This window comes from Dermacentor albipictus, chromosome 5 (assembly GCF_038994185.2).
Source record: "Dermacentor albipictus isolate Rhodes 1998 colony chromosome 5, USDA_Dalb.pri_finalv2, whole genome shotgun sequence".
Lineage (NCBI taxonomy): Eukaryota > Metazoa > Arthropoda > Arachnida > Ixodida > Ixodidae > Dermacentor > Dermacentor albipictus.
Window position 1 is genome coordinate 13,197,280 of NC_091825.1, and position 19,793 is coordinate 13,217,072.

Consider the following 19,793-nt stretch of genomic DNA (forward strand, 5'->3'; position numbering starts at 1 on the left):
ATATATTATTGTACCATCAACAGAAAAATTGTGGAAATTCCATTGGCATTTCATGGAGGATTTGTTGAGAGATCATGGAAAAGTGGCCACCGTGAATCCATTGTATTTCCATGGGAGTATTATGGTGTGGTATTTCCATGGGGTCTCCATGGTATTTTTATTGTGTTGTTTTTTCATGGGATCTTCACTGGATTTTCATTGTACTGTTCTTCCACTGGGTTGTCATTGTATTGCGCAGTATCTTCATGAAGTTGTCATTGCATTTAGTCCTCAATGCAATGACTTCATGTAAGATGCTTACTGAGGCTGAATATGAGGTGCAGCCAGCAGTAACAAACAAGAAGGCATATAAAAAGGCATGGTCTTACTTCATTTTATTTATCACGAAAGCAAGGATAGGCTCTTCTTGATGTATGGAACACTGGCTCCCGGAAACTGAGCAGGTGTATCCTGGAAACATATGAGTAGATGAAACAATGTGCAGCTCTGGCAAATTAAATCAGCAGGCAATAGTGATTATGCAACAAAACTAAGAAATAAATATCTGCTAGAAGCTTTCATGTTTAATCCATGTACTACTGATGTTCTGTATAAGGAGCTATAATAACAGTATAAGGAGTCATGGTAAATGTGGCAAGAGCTTTGTAGAAGCTGCTAGACAAAAAGTATACAAGTGAGCTTCTATGCAGTTTAAACTAGCTTTATGCTTGAATTATCTGCCTGAAAAATCCTGCAATATTTTTGTTTTATCGTTGATTAAATGTTATTACAAATAGCATTATGCTTTATATTATCTGATGGTCACTATGGCAATGAAAAGCTTGAACATAGCATATGAAAACATTGCAACTGGAATTCACTACTTTCTGTCACACTTTAATTGGTTTAAGAGAAAACATTCAGCATTCTTAAAGTAGGTGCAGCCTGCTGGTTACACATCACAGCAGTGGTGGTCAGACATGCGGCAAATGAACTAAATTAGCTCCGTGCTCAACGTGACTGTCACACGAATGTGTGGGGCTCTTCCTCTCTGCATTCACTAAGTTCCTGCTAGAGTGAACCTTTCATGCAACATATATATTTGACACTTTATAATAACAATAAGCGCTAAGTTAACCCAAGAAGTCCTGAAAAATAGTGCAGGCTTTTCTTAGTAAAGAAACAAAGCTACAAGATAGCTAGCACATAGCAAATCGCCGAGCATATATTAAAATGTGCCATCACAAATAGCTGGTGCAGAAGTCAACCTAGGAATATATGTGTGCTATCTGGCCAGCTATGATCTTGAAGCAGCACACTTACATCTGACACGTACACTTAGAAAGGGCGTACACAGGCGCCGGACTGCAACTACTGCTTTATTGCTCAAAGACCCATCTTCTGTAGTGTCTCTTGTGAAGCGTACATGCCCTGATGGCAGTATGGTATGGCGAGAGCCAGAATAAAATGCATAAAAGACACAAATAAAGATGAAATTTTTGGATTTCCACTCTATGAATAACCAAAGTCCAAGATAACAGCGTGCTTCTTCAGAGAATGATACCGAGGGGCAACTGATACACCTATCTTTCCATTTGTCAATTTCTATTGCTTCAAGAATTTCCCGTTTGTTTTTTATGTTCTCTGCGCACAACTTCCGTATCTTTCAATATGGTTTGCAGCACAATCCTTGCAATGAAACGCTAAATGATCTGAATCTTTAGCCATGTAGTGATAATTGTGCTCAGTTAGCCTCATATTCAAGGACCTGCCCGTCTGCCAAATGTATACCTTGTTACAGGACAGAGGGACCTTATAAACCACTTTCTCTGAACAATTCACATAGGGCTTTCAGTGATTGATTGCACAGGCACTTGTTCCTTTTTTTGCGCCATTCACCTTTTTGCATACGCTCGACAATCACAGAGGCGCGCAAAACACCACATCAATGCAAGCCCTGCGACATATCTTTAGCAGATTTGGGAAATTGTGTGTACATAAGGCATGACCAGCTTGTAATGCCTTGTGTCTGTGCGTGGATCTGCTCACTATTTCTGTCTTCTTTAGTAAGCATTCTGCAACTGATATCAAGAGCTTCGATGAACACCCAGAGCTCTTGAGGCAGGTTACCTGGTTTGTTAAGCTTGTTTCACATTTGTGATGACATGTTTTTTGCAGTGTGTTAAGAAAGCAAGAGCGGACAGTCACCCTTTTCACAAGCTTTGAATGGGCCGAGTGGTAGGGAAAGACAGCTTTGTTGCTCTTTGGCTCATAAGACCAACAGATTTGATGGGAGGATACATATGCACCAAGCTCTAAAAACCTAATAAAACTGCTGATAAGTAGCTTATGTGTTAGTAACAATGACCTGAGGCATTTATAAAACACTGCATTGGTGTGTATGTTGGTCTTATGAACCAAGGAACAACAAATCTGCCCTTCCCTACCAATCGGCACATTCAAAGCTTGTGAAGAGGGCAATTGCCACCAACACCCCCAATCCCCAATCCCCAACCCCTTGAGCGATGGGAGACTTTGTTATCCAGCCCCGCCCTACCGATTCAGCTCGCACTGACGGACAGGGGCCAGGAGCTGCTGGAAACATATGGGTCCCGTAACTAGGGAACCACCCCGTCTGGTGCCTGCGTGCACCACCGATTTATTTCGGGCCCAGCAAATGTTGCTTCATCATCATCATCATCATCCACTCTTGCTTTCTTAACGCACTGCAAAAATCATGTCATCACAAATGTGAAACCAGCTTCACAAACAAGGTAACCTGCCTCAGGAGCTCTAGGTATCCATCGAAGCTCTTGATATGTTTCAGGTTACTAAACACAAAAAAGTGAGCGGATCCACTCGCAGTCACAAGGACTGTCAAGGCAACGCAGTCATACCTTATGTACACACAATTTCCCACAATCTGCAAAAGATAGGTCAAATGGCCGGCGTTTATGCAGTGTTTTCCGCACCTGTGCGGTTGTCGAGCCTGTGCAAAAAGGTGAATGGCACAAAAAAATTCCCTGTGTAGTCCCTGTGTAATCAACCATCGAAAGCCCAACGTCAATTGTGCAGACGGAGTGTTTTATAGTCCTGTAACAAGGCATACACTTGGCAGACATGCAGGTGCTTGAATATACAAGGCTAAATGAACACATTTATCACTGCACAGCTAAAGATACATGTCATTTAGCCTTTCATTGCAAGGATTGGGGCTGCAAACCCGTCCTGAAAGATACGGAAGTTTTGCGCAGGAAACACAACAAACATAGCTACAGAAACTGACAAATGGAAAGATAGGTCTATCAGTTGCCCCTTGGTATCATTCTCTGAAAAGGCGTGCCGCTATTTAGACTTTGATTATTCAGAGTGGGAATCCGAAAATGTCACCTATATTTGTGTTTTACCCTCGCTCTTGTCACACCTCACTGCCATCAGAGCATGTGTGCTTCTCAAGTGGCACTACAAAAGACGGGTCGTTCTTAAACAATAATGCAGAATGTGCAGTCCAGCGCCTGCGTATGTCCTTTCTATGTGATGCGTATGTGTCAGATCCAAGTGTGCTGCTTCAATATGATACCAACTAGCCCATCAATATACCAACTAGCCCATCAGTATCTTTTAAGCAGCTGTGATCAATCCATAGCTCGACCAATTATTTCTTTTATCGGGCCTCTAAAATTTGTGCATAACTTCGTGGCCATAATGCAAATAATGAAAGAAGGGAACTATTTGTTTTTTTTACATGAAATATTAGGAACACTTACTATACTTTATCCAGTTGCTAACAGTACAGTTTGTATAAATAGCCTTTCTTCAACTTATATGCATGTTCTGATTTCATTATTTAAGACTAAATGACTACTAAAATAGCGTACACACCTATCGGTCTCTACGCATACGGTGTCGAGGGCCTCCTCCTGAACCGTCTGGCCACGTAGGCAGCTCTTGCCCACAAACAGTGGCTTGCCGTGGAGCCCACCATCAGTAAAGACGTGGTGCAAAAGTGCCCTGACGAATTTTCCACGGCCACTGATAATGTCACAGGCCTGGCTCAGCTGATCGAGGATGTTCTTATCAGCGTCCCGCCACCAATGTCAACCTGTACACAGAAAATTAAGCGACACTTTAAAAGCTCACTTTTGATCACACAGAGCATAAAGGTGAACAATTTATCATCAAATGGACAAGCCGTAAATGACAGCAGAAGAAAAACAAGTGTCTTGCAGCATCGTTGCATGGTTTGCATTGCAGAGGCATTTCATTGACAGTTACTTGCAGTTACTGACACTGCAGCACATGTGCACGTGTGCGAACAAATATAAGTTGTTCAGAGGTGGACTTAGTAGTTGCCGGCTGGTTGCCCACAGATACACAAGCTGTCGTCAGTGAGTGTGATCTCGAACACGATCATTGTTAATGATTTCTAAATAGCATACAGCACCAGTAACTTTCCTGCAACGGCTTGCTACCTGCCACTATGCTGGCCAGATATAAATTTTAGTCATAGTCATACATTGCAAGATCAACTGCAAATCTTTAAATGATCCATACAGATCCCTTTCGCTATCTGAAGTGATTCCAGGGGCCAGAAGTTGGGAAACACTGATTTAATCTTGCTTTGTTCACGGAATCACTTCAAATGCACTATATTGCCAAAAAAGAAAGTAAAAGAAAGAAGGGAGAACAACTGGCAGCACACAATAAGCGTACCTCTGTGCAAGCAATTACTGGTTCTTCTGGCTTGTTCTCGATGTTGAGGATTTTTCGTAGCCTCTTCACTCTCTTGCCAGCTTCTGCATAATGAGAAAGCAATACAACCACTGAATAAAAGTAATATGTACTTCAACCATTTCAGCAATAAAGCACCAAATGCTACTTCTTTATGCAGCGAAATATCTCACACTTAATAATGAATTTTGCGACACTTTGGTTCTTTTTGTGGATCAGTCACTGATGCGTGATTTGGCGAGCCTGGCATTTAACATGAGTCGGGTGCATGACACTTCGTGATAGTCGAGTGAAGCGAAAAGCCTTCCGTTAAAGTGTTGCAGGTTTTCACACATGCTGCACAGATAGTTTTGAATTTAAGAATAGGCATGTTTATCCACAAAATTAATACAAAAAATTAATGGGTATTTCTTTCAAGCAGCAAAAGGGAAAAATCAGTACGATCAATACATTTTAGTTTTTTTAAAGATGCTTCAGTATTCAATATTCCTCATAAATTCTAGTACGGATTGAATACTATCAGACCCAAACACTGCTGCAGTGTGCTTTTTGTCTCGAGTCATGGAGTTCCTTACAAAAACCGACTAGAGGGCCTCGACACCTATACTTCCATAAATATTACAGGGCACGTACACAGGAGCTTTTGATGTGGAAGGGCATGTTCAACTGGTTCTTGTTATGTTAGCACTGTTTATCCAGTGTGGCAAAGTAGATTCGCACATGCAGGGAAGGGCCTTAAAGATCCTTTTTTATATTCACAGAAAGCATTAACCAGATGGTGTAAGATTGTTGCCTGCTTTTGATGTGTCATGCAAGTTTGCAATAGCATCAGACACAATGTGCCCTGCACTCTTCTCCAGATGCTGTGGATGCCACTATTTAAAGTATTTTATAAATGCAGTATTACATAACAGCTACACAGTGAAATGCCATCAATAATAAAAAATGTATATAAGTGCTTGATGCTTACGTAACCAAGTGTTTCTTGCTACCAGCTGCTGTGTTAGCAATGTATTTTATTTGTGTGACTGAATGAATTAGTTGAATATTTTTATTGTTCACTGCATATGTTTTAGGAATACTGAAATAGCAAGAACCAAATTCTTTTACCAACAGTTTTTCACAGGGCGTTTAAGAGGAACTTTCAAAAGAAAGTGTCTGATATTACGACATCTTTATGACAAGGCACTTTTCTGTGTGAACATAAAAGTAGGAATTTGGGTCAGTCCTCCGAAGGAAAAAATATCCCAGATTTGGTCTAAAGGTTGCATCTTTTCTCACGTATTCAGAGGCTTGCATGCTTTCATAATCTTCTTTCTTTTTTTTTGCCAGAAAAGAAAGAAGATTGACTATATTTATAGTAACTCCGGATTAACAAGTCTTATTCTGTGATACACTACAGCTTTGAGCAAAATCTTGTTCTTTAACATATCCAGAGTACACAAACAATTTCGTAGAAATGCTTTTGCAACATGAAAAAGATACCCAGGGCTGGGAGAGAAACTGGTGGCGTCAATCAAATGCGCTTTAGGCATTCTTTTTCGACGTTACAACACGGTGGCATTCGATTCGCGAATGATCAAGCAGCCTGTTTTATAGGACGATCCGCGTTTATTACACATCTCACGATATCGGCCACGACACTTCTGCATGATTATTTGATGACAATACAAGGAAAAGACGGTCCGCCAATTTGATGTTCACATAAACGGCTGTGGCATGGGTCCTGCTGCAACGGTAATACTTGAAACAGGGTCATGCAAGTTAAACATTCAAATTTTGTGATTTTACTATCCAAAGCCACGATCTCATTACAAGGCACGTAGCAGCGTACGACTGAATTAAATTTGAATCTTTAACAAGCACCCATACCCAAGCACGAGCGTTTTTTGCATTTCGCTCCATCTAAATCCGGCTGCCGCAGCCGGAGTTGCACCTGCGGCCTCAAGGTCAGTGGCGCAACACTAAGCTACCGCAACGGGTGGGGACGAGCATGACAACACAGGAACAGGCGCCCTTGTTTTAAGTGGTTCCGTGCATTTCAGTTCGCGATAAACTTGGCTACCGTGTAGTACAGACGAATAGGCCAGGCTGCTAAATACACAGCTTAAACAGACGACATGACCCCACCTTGGCGCTCGATGGACCGAATGAGCATGCAACACGCTACACATGCACCCGGGACCGGCCCGGCACGAAATGTTTTGAAACACCGATGCCGTGCACCACGCGTGAATCAGACACAGCTCGGAGTGGTTGACTGACACAGCACCAGCGCCACAGGCGCAAGTCAGCCCGACGTACATCCAGCAACAAAAAAAGCACCCCGCGACTTCTACGACACCAGTCAGAACGTTGCCGATCAGTTATACACACAATACAAGAAACGTACTTACCGTCGGGTCAGCCGGCGCTCCATTCTTCATGCACGCTTCCACGCAGCCCAGTCGGTGGCATACCTCCGCGTCAGCCAGTGGACGGACGGGTACATTCAGCTTTTCGTCTCCGACGCTCTTGGCAAAAATGTCTCTTGTCGCGCAACAGCAGATCACAACACACACGCATGCTTACAGCTCACGACGCACACAACGCGCACACGGAGACCACGAAAGAAAGCAAAATGGCGACGAAAACAACTACGAACACAACTGCCAAACAAGCAAACACGCAAAAAAAAAATTTCAATGTTGCTTGTTAACTTTCGTATATTTCGCTAAGTTTGGTAAAAAAAACTTTCAAAAATATTTCGTTCGGGAAGAACTTCTATAATTTCTTTGCAAAGCTGTCAGTTATACACAAAGTGTAATAAAATAAATTATGTTGCTGCGCAAATAGCAATTGTCTGCGTTGAAACAATGATTTAGTATCAATGGCAATGTTGAAGCATAACCTCCGAGATTTCCTCTGTGACGACACATCGTTCTGATCTCGAAGGCTACAAATCCATCAAGTTGTCACGAAGCGATTAGTTGCAAATGGTGGTGATTCACCACTGGTTTGGCTCATTCCCTAAGTGCTCGTTGTTTCAGCCGCGCGAATGCAGCGGCAAAGCTGTGCTGCTTAACCAATGCGCTGAAGGTTACGTTACGCGGCAACGATGGCGCGAGAAGTGAACGGCATCAATCGACAAATGTTTTCTTCTGACGACGGCAGGTCGCGCTTGCTGATGCGAACATGAGTCTGTATGAGTCGCGTCTCGGTCGCTATATATAGATGTAAAACTTGAATAAATCAAGCAGACTAGGAGACTATTTGTCTCCGCCCTGTTTCAAAAGTTTTTGGTGCTGATAATTATCATCATCATCATCATTTTAGTTGGTCGCGTGACCTCTGCCAATCGGCGTGTGGGCGCGCTTACACTGAATTTTGTTGCATATTTTGCCGTAATGTAATAGTGTAAATTTACGCGAGGTCGCCTTTCCGCAGGCTCTGTATTGTTGTGGTAGCTTGTGATGCCACGTGATATAAATTTTGCTAAGGTCCAGTAGGATCCGTACATCGACGTACCGATAGTTCAACAAAACAAAAGTTCAAAAACCGGTTACCTCTCAGTGTTCTGGATGCTTCTGCATGCATTGAGGAAGACATGAAGCTACGCCGACGACAAAGGCGCTCTTTGTCCAGCCAGTTTCGATTTCAAGGAGCCTGCCAAGGGGAACTAATTGTTCGCGAAGCTCCCACATAAAATCCACTATTCAAAATTTGATCATTGGGATAGGTAGTGTCGAGCACGGGCACCAAAGTACTCATTTTCTGTAGCCACCTATTGCTGATAATTAGAACGTTAATTAGCGTAAATTTGCTAATTACGCACGCAAGTGCGGCAATTGTTCTGTATCTAGAGGCCGCCAATCTGTACACTCTTATGGTAAACATAACATTACCGCGATTTATATTTTGCAATTTTAAAAATTTGGTGCAGCAAAAAAAAAGTACCCTGTACGCTGCCCAGTGGGATGAACCTCTTCTCTCCTTGGTAGCACAATGTTCAAGCTTTACACTGCATCACCTACACTCAATCTTTTTCAGGTCTCCCATTGCAGTTATAGCGCACATTGCAATATCCGCAGTGATTAAAATAAGTTGAACCTATCCGGAGATTGTGCATTTGGCGCTGCAGCGGCTCAATACAGCATTATTTTGCATTAATAATGCATTAGTACATTATCTTGCAGTGGCCTTTATTCTGCACTTGAACGTACAACTGCCTGTGCAACAATTTTTTTAATAATTGGTTGAAGCTCTGGCCAGATTAATTACGCCATTTCATGTTGTAGCCTAAACTAAGGAACTAAGAAACTAATTAACTAAGGAACCTAAACTAATGGTTATTGTTTCGTGTAAATTGTATGTCGCCTGTTTAACTCGGTCCAGTTGTTGGCATTACACAATGGAATTTGAACATTATTTCATCAATAAAAAAATTACTGTGTAGTTGTCAATAAAAATTTTATTGAACAACCATGGTGCTGGCTCAATGAATGTTGTAATTTTGTGGAGTTTCTATGGAATCAATGATAGTACAACAGATCAACAATGGAAATTCAAGAACCATTTTTGTAAGGGGTATGGCAAAATTTCATCCCACAGCCTATGTTCAACGTCGACATACATCGAAAGCATGTCGGTCAGTGTTCTGTTAAGGCGTTCAGTTAAGGCGTTCAGTTAAACCGTTTGTCTGAGGGTGGTACGCCGTAGTTTTCCTATGATCAGTATGTGTCATTCGCAACAAGAATTTCATTAGGTCCGCAGTAAAGGCCGTTCCACGATCGGTAATAACAACTGTGGGAGCGCCATGCCTGAGCACGATATTGTGGACAAAGAATTTTGCAACTTCGACAGCCGTTGCATTGTACAGGGAATCAGTTTCTGCGTAACGGGTCAGATAGTCCGTGGCCACAACTATCCACTTATTGCCGAAAGATGATGTTGGGAAGGGTCCAAGGAGGTCCATACCGACTTGTTGGAATGGGGCTTTTGGTGGCTCTATTGGCTGGAGGAGGCCGGCCGGCTTTACGGATGGAGTCTTGCGCCTTTGACACTCGCGACAAGTCTTGACGTAGTGCTGCACCGATGCTAATAACTTGGGCCAGTAGTATTTCAGACGAATCCTGGCGACTGTACGGCTCACGCCCATGTGTCCAGACGTCGGCTCATCGTGACAGGCATTGAAAATTTCTTCTCGAATAGAAGTGGGTACGACAAGTAAAAACTTTGTCTCGCTGTTCTCGAAGTTTCTCTTGTAGAGCACACTTCCTCGTAGGCAGAACGAGGATAGCCCCCTAGAGAAAATACGCGGCAGCTGAACGTCGAGTCCCTCCAGGCGCCGTATAAGTGGAAGCAATTCCGGGTCATCTCGTTGTTGTTGAGCAATTTGTGACGCGTCAACAATGCCAAGGAACGGGAAATCCTCTTCTTCTGACACAGTTGTCTCGACGGGTGCGCGTGACAAGCAGTCGGCATCGCTGTGTTTCCTCCCGGATCGGCATACGACAGTAATGTCATACTCTTGAAGCCTAAGGCTCCATCTTGCTAGTCGTCCGGATGGATCCTTGAGATTCGCCAGCCAGCAAAGCGAATGGTGATCGCTGACTGCTCGGAATGGTCTACCATAGAGGTAGGGCCGAAATTTACATATTGCCCAAATGACTGCAAGGCACTCTTTCTCGGTTGCGGAGTAGTTGGCCTCTGCTTTCGAGAGCTTACGGCTGGCATAAGCAATTACTTTCTCCTGGCCGTTGTTCCACTGCACTAGTATGGCACCGAGGCCGACGTTGCTCGCATCGGTATGAACTTCAGTGTCGGCTGTCTCATCAAAATGGGCAAGGATTGGAGAAGCTTGCAGGCGTTTCCTTAACTCCTCAAAGGCGTCTTGTTGTTCGCTTTCCCACATGAAAGGTTGATCTTCTCTTGTCAGTATTGTAAGGGGCTCAGCAATGTTTGAAAAGTTTTCCACAAATCTTCTGTAGTATGCGCATAAACCCAAGAAACGTCGCACTGACTTTTTGTCTGTGGGTGTCGGGAACCTCGCAACAGCTGCTGTCTTTTCGGGATCTGGCCGAACGCCTTCAGCACTGATGACTAGTCCGAGAAACCGAAGTTCATCGAAGCCGAATTGACATTTTTCTGGCTTAATTGTTAAGTCTGCTGCGCGAATAGCTTCTAACACTAGTCGCAGGCGCTCTAGATGTTGGTCAAATGTGGTGGAAAATACGACCACATCATCCAAATACACTAAGCATGACTGCCATTTCAATCCTGCAAGCACAGAGTCCATCATTCGCTGGAACGTTGCGGGTGCGGAACAGAGGCCGAATGGAAGTGCTTTAAATTCGTAGAGGCCATCAGGGGTTACGAATGCTGTCTTTTCACGGTCCCGTTCATCCACCTCTGTTTGCCAATATCCACTCTTGAGATCCAGGGAGGAGAAAAACTTTGCACATCGGAGCCGATCTAACGTATCGTCGATACGCGGAAGGGGGTACACATCCCGCTTGGTTACGCTGTTCAGTTTACGGCAGTCGACGCAGAATCGAAGCGTGTTATCTTTTTTCTTAACCAGCACTACCGGAGACGCCCATGGACTGCTGGAAGGCTGAATAACGTCATCTGAAAGCATCTCCTCTACTTGCTTCTTGATGATCTCCCTTTCTTTTGGTGACACTCGATACGGGTGCTGGCATACCGGTCTTGTGGCGTCCTCTGTTATGATTCTGTGCTTCGCAACAGACGTGCGCCGTACCTTCGAGGACGTGGAGAAGCAGTCAGAAAAATCCTTTATCAGGGCATATATCTGTTTCTTTTGGGCTTCAGGGAGTCTCGGGTTGACAGTAATTGATCTGTCGACACTGCAGGTTCCTGGCAGGGCAGTTGACGTAGTTAGGCTGCATAATTCGGTCGCTTCACAGAACTCGTGGAAATAGGCAATAGCTGTTCCTTGTGCAATGTGTTGGAATTAATTACCGAAATTAGTAAGTGCGACATTTGCACGGCCATCGCTTAAATGAACAAGGCCCCGAGCCACGCAAATACCTTTGTTGAAAAGGAGCTCTATGTTTCCATCGGCTATGCCTTCGCGGTCAGAAAATCTTTCATTATCCACAAGAACCATTATACTGCAGCGTGGCGGCACAGTTACGTCATTGTCAACGACGCGCAGTGCAGCGAGACGTCGCTCCTCCGATTCTTCCACAGGTATAGCTTGTTTTGTCGAGAAAGATACACTGGATCTACGTAGGTTAATTATGGCGCTGTTAGCTTGTAGAAAATCCATTCCCCATATAAGTTCCCGTGAACATTCTGGCAGTACAAGAAAGTCAGAAACGTATGTGAAGCCTTTTATCGTAAGTCTTGCGGTGCATCGGCCAAGGGGCGTAATAAGATGGCCGCCTGCCGTGCGTATCCGCGGACCAGTCCACTTCGTCACAACTTTTTTAAGGTGCTTCGCCATCTTGAAGCTTACTACTGAATAATCAGCACCGGTGTCGACTAAGGCATTCAGCTCGCATCCGTCTATCATCAACCGCAAATCTGACGTAATCGTTTCGTTCCTGCACCTGTTGACTGGAATTATCTCGTCACCGCACTGGAATCGCGTTGGAGGATCTTCGTAACTCTGGTTATCAGCGGCCTCACCTCCACAGGTCGCTTGCTTCAGTTTTCCTGGTGTGGGCTTGGTGAACGACGCCTAGGCGATCTTGGAGGCGCGCGTGGGCTAGGCGATCGGTAGTGTATGGGCGACGGTGCCCGTGGTTGATGTTGGTGAGGAGTAACGGGGCTTTGGCGCGTCGACAAGTATTCTTCGATCTCCGCTGGCCGTTCACCGTTTCGGGGACATGGTGCGCGTAAGGGAAAACCCCTTAACCCAACTTGACGGTACGGGCAGAACCTATACAGGTGACCCGCTTCTCCGCAGTGGAAACACAGAGGCCTGCGCTCGTGGTCACGCCAGACGTCACTTTTGCGGGGCCTTTGTTCCGCAAAACGAGGTGCACTACGTGCTAAAGGCTGATAGGCAGCCGATGGTTCCAGTAGACGAGGTACACTGGGTACTGTCGACGCGTAGGGAACGGTCGTCGCAACTGCTCCACTACTGTGTACCGCGGGTTGCCTGAGTACGTCGGCGTACGTTGGGGTGCGCCGCCTCGGCTGTGGCTCACGCTCTGGATCCCGTATGACGTTCCTGAGTTCGTCCCGGACAACGTCGACGATAGATAGCGCAGCTGGAGCCTGAGGTATCTGCAACTTGTTGAGCTCTTCCCTGATCACTGACCGGACAAGCTCCCGCAGGGCTTCCAGGTCGTTTGGCAGGCCTCCAGGGAAGACATGGACAGGTGCGCAGCTTGCCTCACGGTTGTATTGCCGAGCCCGCTGTTCCAGTGTCTTTTCGATGGTCGTTGCTTCACATCTGAACTCGGGGACCGTGCGCGGTGGGTTGCGGACGAGAACTGCGAAGAGTTCCTGCTTTACTCCACGCATGAGATGGCGCAGCTTCTTATCTTCACTCATGGTGGGATCAGCACGCTTGAACAGGCGGGACATGTCCTCGATGTACATCGCCACGTTCTCGTTTGTGAGCTGGTTCCTGGCTTGTAGTGCGATTTCCGCCTTTTCTTTACGATCCGTGCTCGCGTACGTTGCTAGCAGTTGTCGTCGAAATTCCTCCCAAGAGATCAAAGAGGGTTCGTGGTTTTCATACCACGTTTTTGCGAAGTCTTCCAACGCGAAATATACGTTACGGAGCTTCTGTCTTTCATTCCATTCATTAAAGCTCGCCACTCTCTCGAACAGTTCCAACCAATCTTCCACGTCTTCGAACGAGTCACCATGGAATGTTGGCGGCTTGCGAGGTTGGCTTACGACTAGCTGTGCCGGCGTTACCTGGGTAGTCATTGTGGCGGCGTCCGTTGTGGGAGCTTCTCTTGGCAAGAAGAGAAGAGGGCCGAATTCGGGCGAGTCACCTCGAAGACGGTGGCTGGTCCGCTGATGTACAGGCGTCAGTTCCACGGGATGGACTCGCGGGTTGTCCGGGCCACGCTGGCTTTCGTTCGTGGGGCTTCGACTCATACCCCGCACCTCCACCAGAAATGTAACGATGTTAGTAAAACAAGGATATTTATTAAAGGCGAACTTGTGCCCACAAGTAAAAGTCACTGAGGTCGTGCAGAAAACCGCGGCAGTCGCGTTCTCAAGCTGGGCTCGAACCGTCTTCCTCTTCTCCTCGCGTGACACCTCGTGCGCGTGGCGCATGCGAGCCGGGTCCAACTGGCTGCCGGTGCCACGAAGATCGCTGCGTGTTGTTGCCGAACAGCGCCACTGTAAGGCGTGCACAGTGCCCAATGCAAAGGGCGCGCAACTTGAATGTCACCAAGTTTGTCGTGGCAATATGGTCCTTTGACTATAATACTTGAGCAGTTAAGTAATCATAATAACTAATTACCTAATTAGTCAAAATGCAAAAATTGGTTTCACTTGCTTGAAACGATGGCAAACGACATTACCTCGGTTCTGTCCAGTTACGTGGCCCTTGTACATATTTAAAGCTTTCAGAAGTCCCACAGTCCACCTGGTATGTACAGAAGCGGCTACGTTGTGTGAACCAGCCATGTGTAGTGAATCATGAGAAAGAGCCACGTTTCTTTGACTTAACCACGATGAGATTTACTGCTCGATACATTGTATTAGTGCGTTCTAGGCCTGTTCGTAGTTGAGCTGCTACATAAACCATATTTCTGTGCATGTAAGCTCATATGCTTCTCAAAAGCATATTGCCTCATGTTTCCAAAATAAACCATCCTCGCACTTCCTTCATTATGTCTTCATCTGTTGCTGTGCTAAATTTTCAACATGCAACTGCACAAGTTGTCGTCTGGTTTTCATATTTCCTCGTTGTATGATGGCTTTATTTCTGAACTAGTTGTTTTCTTTAGACCCTTTTGCACACAGCAGTACACATCAGTGCTGTCTAGAGTGGGAATTGCTTTTTTTCAGATTGACATTATTACAGGTTGCTTGGTCAATGTAAGGCTTTTTACGTTACACGGCCCTGCAATAATGTTTCATACTGCATTCCAGAATCTTGCAAAAGCTGCTTGCTTACCAGATGAGAATATGTATGTGTTGGAAGTAACAGAACTGGAAGAAGCCAGCAGGTAATGAGGCCAAGGAAAGCATACAGGAACGTGTTTTAAGTTTATATAGAGTATACAAATGATAAATTCAAGGGAAATGAAAGTGGATGAAAAGACATCCACCTGTGGGTGCGGAAGGAACCCATAATGTTCACATTACGCATGTGATATCTTAATCACTGTGGTACAACGGCCGCGTTCTAGCGTCAACAATCTGAGCGGCCGTTGTGGACGGTTAAATGCTGCCTTGGTAGCAAAGTAGTTTGTGCATCGCATGCCTAATGTAAAGCTTGTAGGTTCGTTATCCACCCATGGCTGCATGTTTTTTTTACTATTTTCATTTCCCTTTATCATTTCTACATTTGCAATATAATATTACAAATAGGTTTCAACGTGCCTTCCCTGGCTTCTTCCAGCTGTGATTAAGAAAAATTGGAACCCTCTGTTCCCTTTTTTCTCGTTTGGAAGAATAAGAAGAAATCAAGATACATTGTTTCAAGTCGATGGGTATATGCTATAACTGTGTGAACAGCACATAGACTCACGAACAGGAGGCATTGCCATATATGCAGATGAGAAAATGTATGTAGGACCATATACCCTAGGCTCGCAAAAGGATAATGTCACCGATTTTAGTAAGGCTTTTGATTCCATTGGCCACGACGTTCTTACGGCAAAGCTTACTCAATACGGGATTCGCGGGGAAACCTTTGGCCTTGCTTGAGTCATACCTGCGTGACCGACAGCAATGTGTTTTTATTAACAGTAACAAATCATCTTTTTTACCCGTCACGCACGGAGTGCCTCAGGGTAGCGTACTGGGTCCACTTTTATTTAATATTTATATTAATGACATTGTCCTGATAGACACCGAAATTAAATTTATGATATACGCTGATGATACCACTTTTACTGTCTGCGGTTCTAATTTAGATCAAACAATTATGAAATGCAACGAAGTTCTCAATAAGGTGTCTTTATGGTCAAAAAAGAATAGTCTCAGGATTAATGCAACTAAAACGAAGGCGATCATATTCTGTGCAAAGAACAAAAAGGTTTCCTCGTTCCATCAGCTTAGTTATGAACACCAGCCTGTTGCTATTGTCAGTGACCACAAAACTCTAGGAATATATTTTTCTTCAACTTTGAAATGGGATACTCACATCGCATTTCTTTGTCGAAAGTTATCTGCAGTTACAGGGGTACTATCGCGCTGTCGTAGTATTCTTCCACTACAAGCAAAGCTTCAAATTTACTACGCTCTGTTTTACTCACACATAAACTACTACAACCTGGTTTGGGCTACCACAACAAAAACTAATATAAATAAGATTGTCACCATACAAAAAAAAATTATACGGCAAATTTCAAATCTTGAACGCACAGATACCACGAAAGAAGCATTTCTAAATCATAATTTAGTTCGCGCGGATAAAATGTATGAATTTCGGTTATTGCAGTTGTTTAATTTTTCATCAACTAAAATCGTTAATTACCTCTCTTCTCTGGCATCGTTACAACGTTACTTGTCGACTGTTAAAACGCGCTGCACTGATATGTGGGCGATACCACATTTTCGTACGAATTACAAACTTCAGTCACTTGCTCACAATGTTCCCCTAACACTTAACAAGCACCAAAATATTGCTGGATATAGTAGAAGGCAGCTTCGAACATATGTTGTACAACTGTAACTAAATAAAAGATCCAGCGTATTGTGAATGACCATTTGGTTTGATATCGTGTTTTTGGCCTATTGTGTATTGTTATGTACAGAGTGTTTGCGATTGCTTATGTATCGTGTTGTAAGACATATTGTTTTTTTTCATTTTGTGTTTTCATGCCTACTGATTGCTTATAGTGCATTTTGAAATTGTTATTTGAGAATGAACTTCAACTTTGTATCTTTTCATTACCTGTTCTCAACTTTGTTTCTTTCTTTCAATACTTAATTTGCTGTTCTTTGACGTATCTTGCAAAACTGATTTCTTAAACTGAGATCGTGTTTGATTCCATTACTTGCGATTATACCTGTTGTTTTTTATGTGACTTGTCCGCTATGCCTTGTAACGGCTTCCTGCGCCTTTTGTCAAGCTGCTCTAGCAGCTTTTAGCCAGGAAGCCGTCCAGATGTTTCTGGGAAATAAAATTGAATTGAATTGAATTGAATTGAAAATGTGGGTGTGTGTCGTACCAAAGTAAGACGGAATTTGGTTATCCACTGTGTAATATCTCCAAGCACACCTAAGTGTAATGGGCAGGTTGCAAGTGCATAGGCGGCGCCCTGTCTTTCCGACCCCTAGCGCCATCTGACGAATAGTTGCGCGAATGTGGTAGGATAACTCACGGCGTCAGCAGCCCGCGCTGCGTGTTTGGCGTCCTGCCAAACGGTAGCGATGGCGCTAAACAGCGTGCCGATATTAATTTTAACCGGGTTTCGGGAATTACAAGATCTTCATAGCTTTTTTCGTGAAAAGAATTTAGAGAAAGGAAGTCGTCTATTTGAAGTGGGCCACGTCTACGACGTGAGGGAAGTGTTGAACTCGCACTAATCGGAAGTGACTGCTAGGTTTATTCCGCAAACGAAAAATAATGCACCAGCGAGATGCGTGAAGCTCAGCGTAAGTTACTTCTTTATCTACGGTGTGGACGCATGAAATTATAGGCGACATTGATTCTTGAAGATTGGCGACAGCAGACAAATCCTAGCGGGGAGCCGCGATTGCCGTGCTGGCATCGCAGCGAAGTGCAAGGACGCCGCGGTAGTTTCCCTGTACATACAGGACGGCAAATACGAATCCAAAGCATCTCATCCAGGAACGTGGAGCGTACGAGCGACTCGTAAGACCTACCAGAGGTATTCTAACGTTGCTCTCCCCAAACACAGAAAAAAGGGGATGAACTTACCAGTAGTGTTAGACTACGCTGGGAAAATATTTTCGCCCAAGTTACTGGAAGTGCGGTACTCTTATGTTGCGATTTTTTCAGTGCGTGCAAAGGAGGTTCCAATAAACCACGTTGTCAAAAATTTTGGTTATCTCAACTGCCCCTTCGTTGATAATATGCTGAGCGCAGAAGGGCGTGTGCCAGCTCAGCCGGCTGCAACCCCTCCTCAAATCTCTCAGCCCTAGCCCTAGCGCTGTTTGAATGGGAGAGGATTGGGAATGAGTTCCACAGTTTTACTGCAGTACAGTGAGGGAACAAACTACTTTGTTTGCTGCATATCCTGGTACGCACTGCAGGCAGTGGCGTAGCAACGGGGGGGGGGGGGGGGGGTGCGTGGGCCCCGGGTCCTAGGGGCCTGTGTGGGGGTGTCATATACGTCTGGAGACACACGGAAATTGTTGATAACCTCACCTTCCTCGAATAAACCCGGGGGAGGGGGGGGGGAGGGGACAGAAGACCCATGGGCCCTGGGTGCCAGACGACCTAGCTACGCCACTGACTGCAGGTGTCCCGTTGCTGCCATCATTGCTGTAAAAGCAAAGAATTCAGCGTTATAACGCACTTGACATAACGCCGGAACATAAAACAGCTTATGCCGTCTGACGAGCGCTGTCCAGTGTTGACGCCGTTCTGCTTCATATGGTCGGCTTGGAAACCTGTAAAACTTTGTTCCTCGTGAGTTGGTGTACGTGCTGTTGCAGCCCACTACTCAACAGCTCGCGTTGCACTTCGGTATTGCTCAGAAAAGGCAGCAGCTAGGCGCGAAACAGTGCACATACAGGCTTTCCGAACGCAAGCGGGCCGGTCGTATCCTGCCGGTTCCGCGCTCGCCGCCGCGAGGGGCGCCCTAGTAGGCGCGGGAACTACGTTCGCAACCTGCCTATAGCGAGAAGTTCATGACCACGCATGACGATACCGTCAAGACACTACCCCTGTGATCACCATTGAAGACTTCAATGTAGGCATTCCAAAACCGTAGAAGATGTCGTTCACTGAGTTTGTGCAAGAAGCGTTGGGTTTGAAGTGCCACACCAATCCAAGTCACTTATGGAAGCAACAATGGTCGCGTGTAGATTGAAATTTGGCCAAGATACTGTCTAAGGTTGTTACCGAACCAATCCGCGTACATCACAGTAATCGCGAAACTGTCGTCACTACAATTACCGAATGATTAAAATGAAGAAATGTATATATGCCCCTTGTCTAACCCTGAAGTAAGGGGGTTAACGGAGTGGTCCGATTTTTATTAGTCATATCTGAAAAAGTCAACAAACACTGACACCAAGGACAATATAGGGGAAATTACTTGAACTTAATAAATGAAATAAAGAAACGATATGCTGTTGGCAATGAAAGTGGATGGAAAAAGAACATGAGGCAAGTTTTTTTTTTCATGCAGGTTGTGGGATCGTTCCCCACCTGAGGCAAGTTGTTTTTTCCATCCACTTTTATTTCCAATAATTTATCGTTTCTTTATTTCACGAATGTGACGGGATCGTTTCCCACCTGCGGCAAGTTGCTTTTTCATCCACTTTCATTTCCAATAATTTATCATTTCTTTATTTCATTTATTAAGCACAAGTTTTTTTTCCTTATGTTGTTCTTCGTGTCAGTTTTTGTTGGCTTCTTATCACTTCTCTAGCCCTGTGTGACGTGCTACAGCTTAGCTACTCATCCACCTTCACAGAGGGAAACGGTTCCAGTTTTTTGCTCCGGTTTCGCTTGCGAAACGATATAATGCTGTAAATGCAGTGTCATTCGTTTCTCCTCTCTGTGGATATAAATTTGGTTTCAAATAAATTCTATGTTCGCGCCGTGGTGATTTAGTGGCTATTGAGTTGGGCTGTTAAACGCGAAGGAGGGTGATCAAAATCCCGGCCGCGGCGGGCGCATTTTGATGGCGGCAGAATACGAAAACACTCGTGTAATTAGGTTTAGGTGCACGTTAAAGAACCCCAGGTGGTCGAAATTATTTCGCAGTCCCCCACTACGGCTTGCCTCATAATCA

General features: G+C 44.7%; 1 protein-coding gene and 1 long non-coding RNA gene across 6 annotated transcripts in view; both read right to left on the minus strand.

The window, feature by feature from the left end:
* The window catches only part of LOC135918035 (solute carrier family 41 member 1-like), a 640,016-nt gene that overhangs the window by 312,286 nt on the left and 307,937 nt on the right, over positions 1-19,793 (minus strand). The gene's annotated exons all lie outside the window — the stretch shown is intronic.
* On the minus strand, positions 357-7,363 carry LOC135918039 (uncharacterized). Its single transcript, XR_010569518.2, has 4 exons — positions 7,107-7,363; positions 4,693-4,775; positions 3,862-4,081; positions 357-450 (listed from the first exon to the last, which is right to left on the minus strand). It is a non-coding gene; the product is annotated as an uncharacterized lncRNA (long non-coding RNA).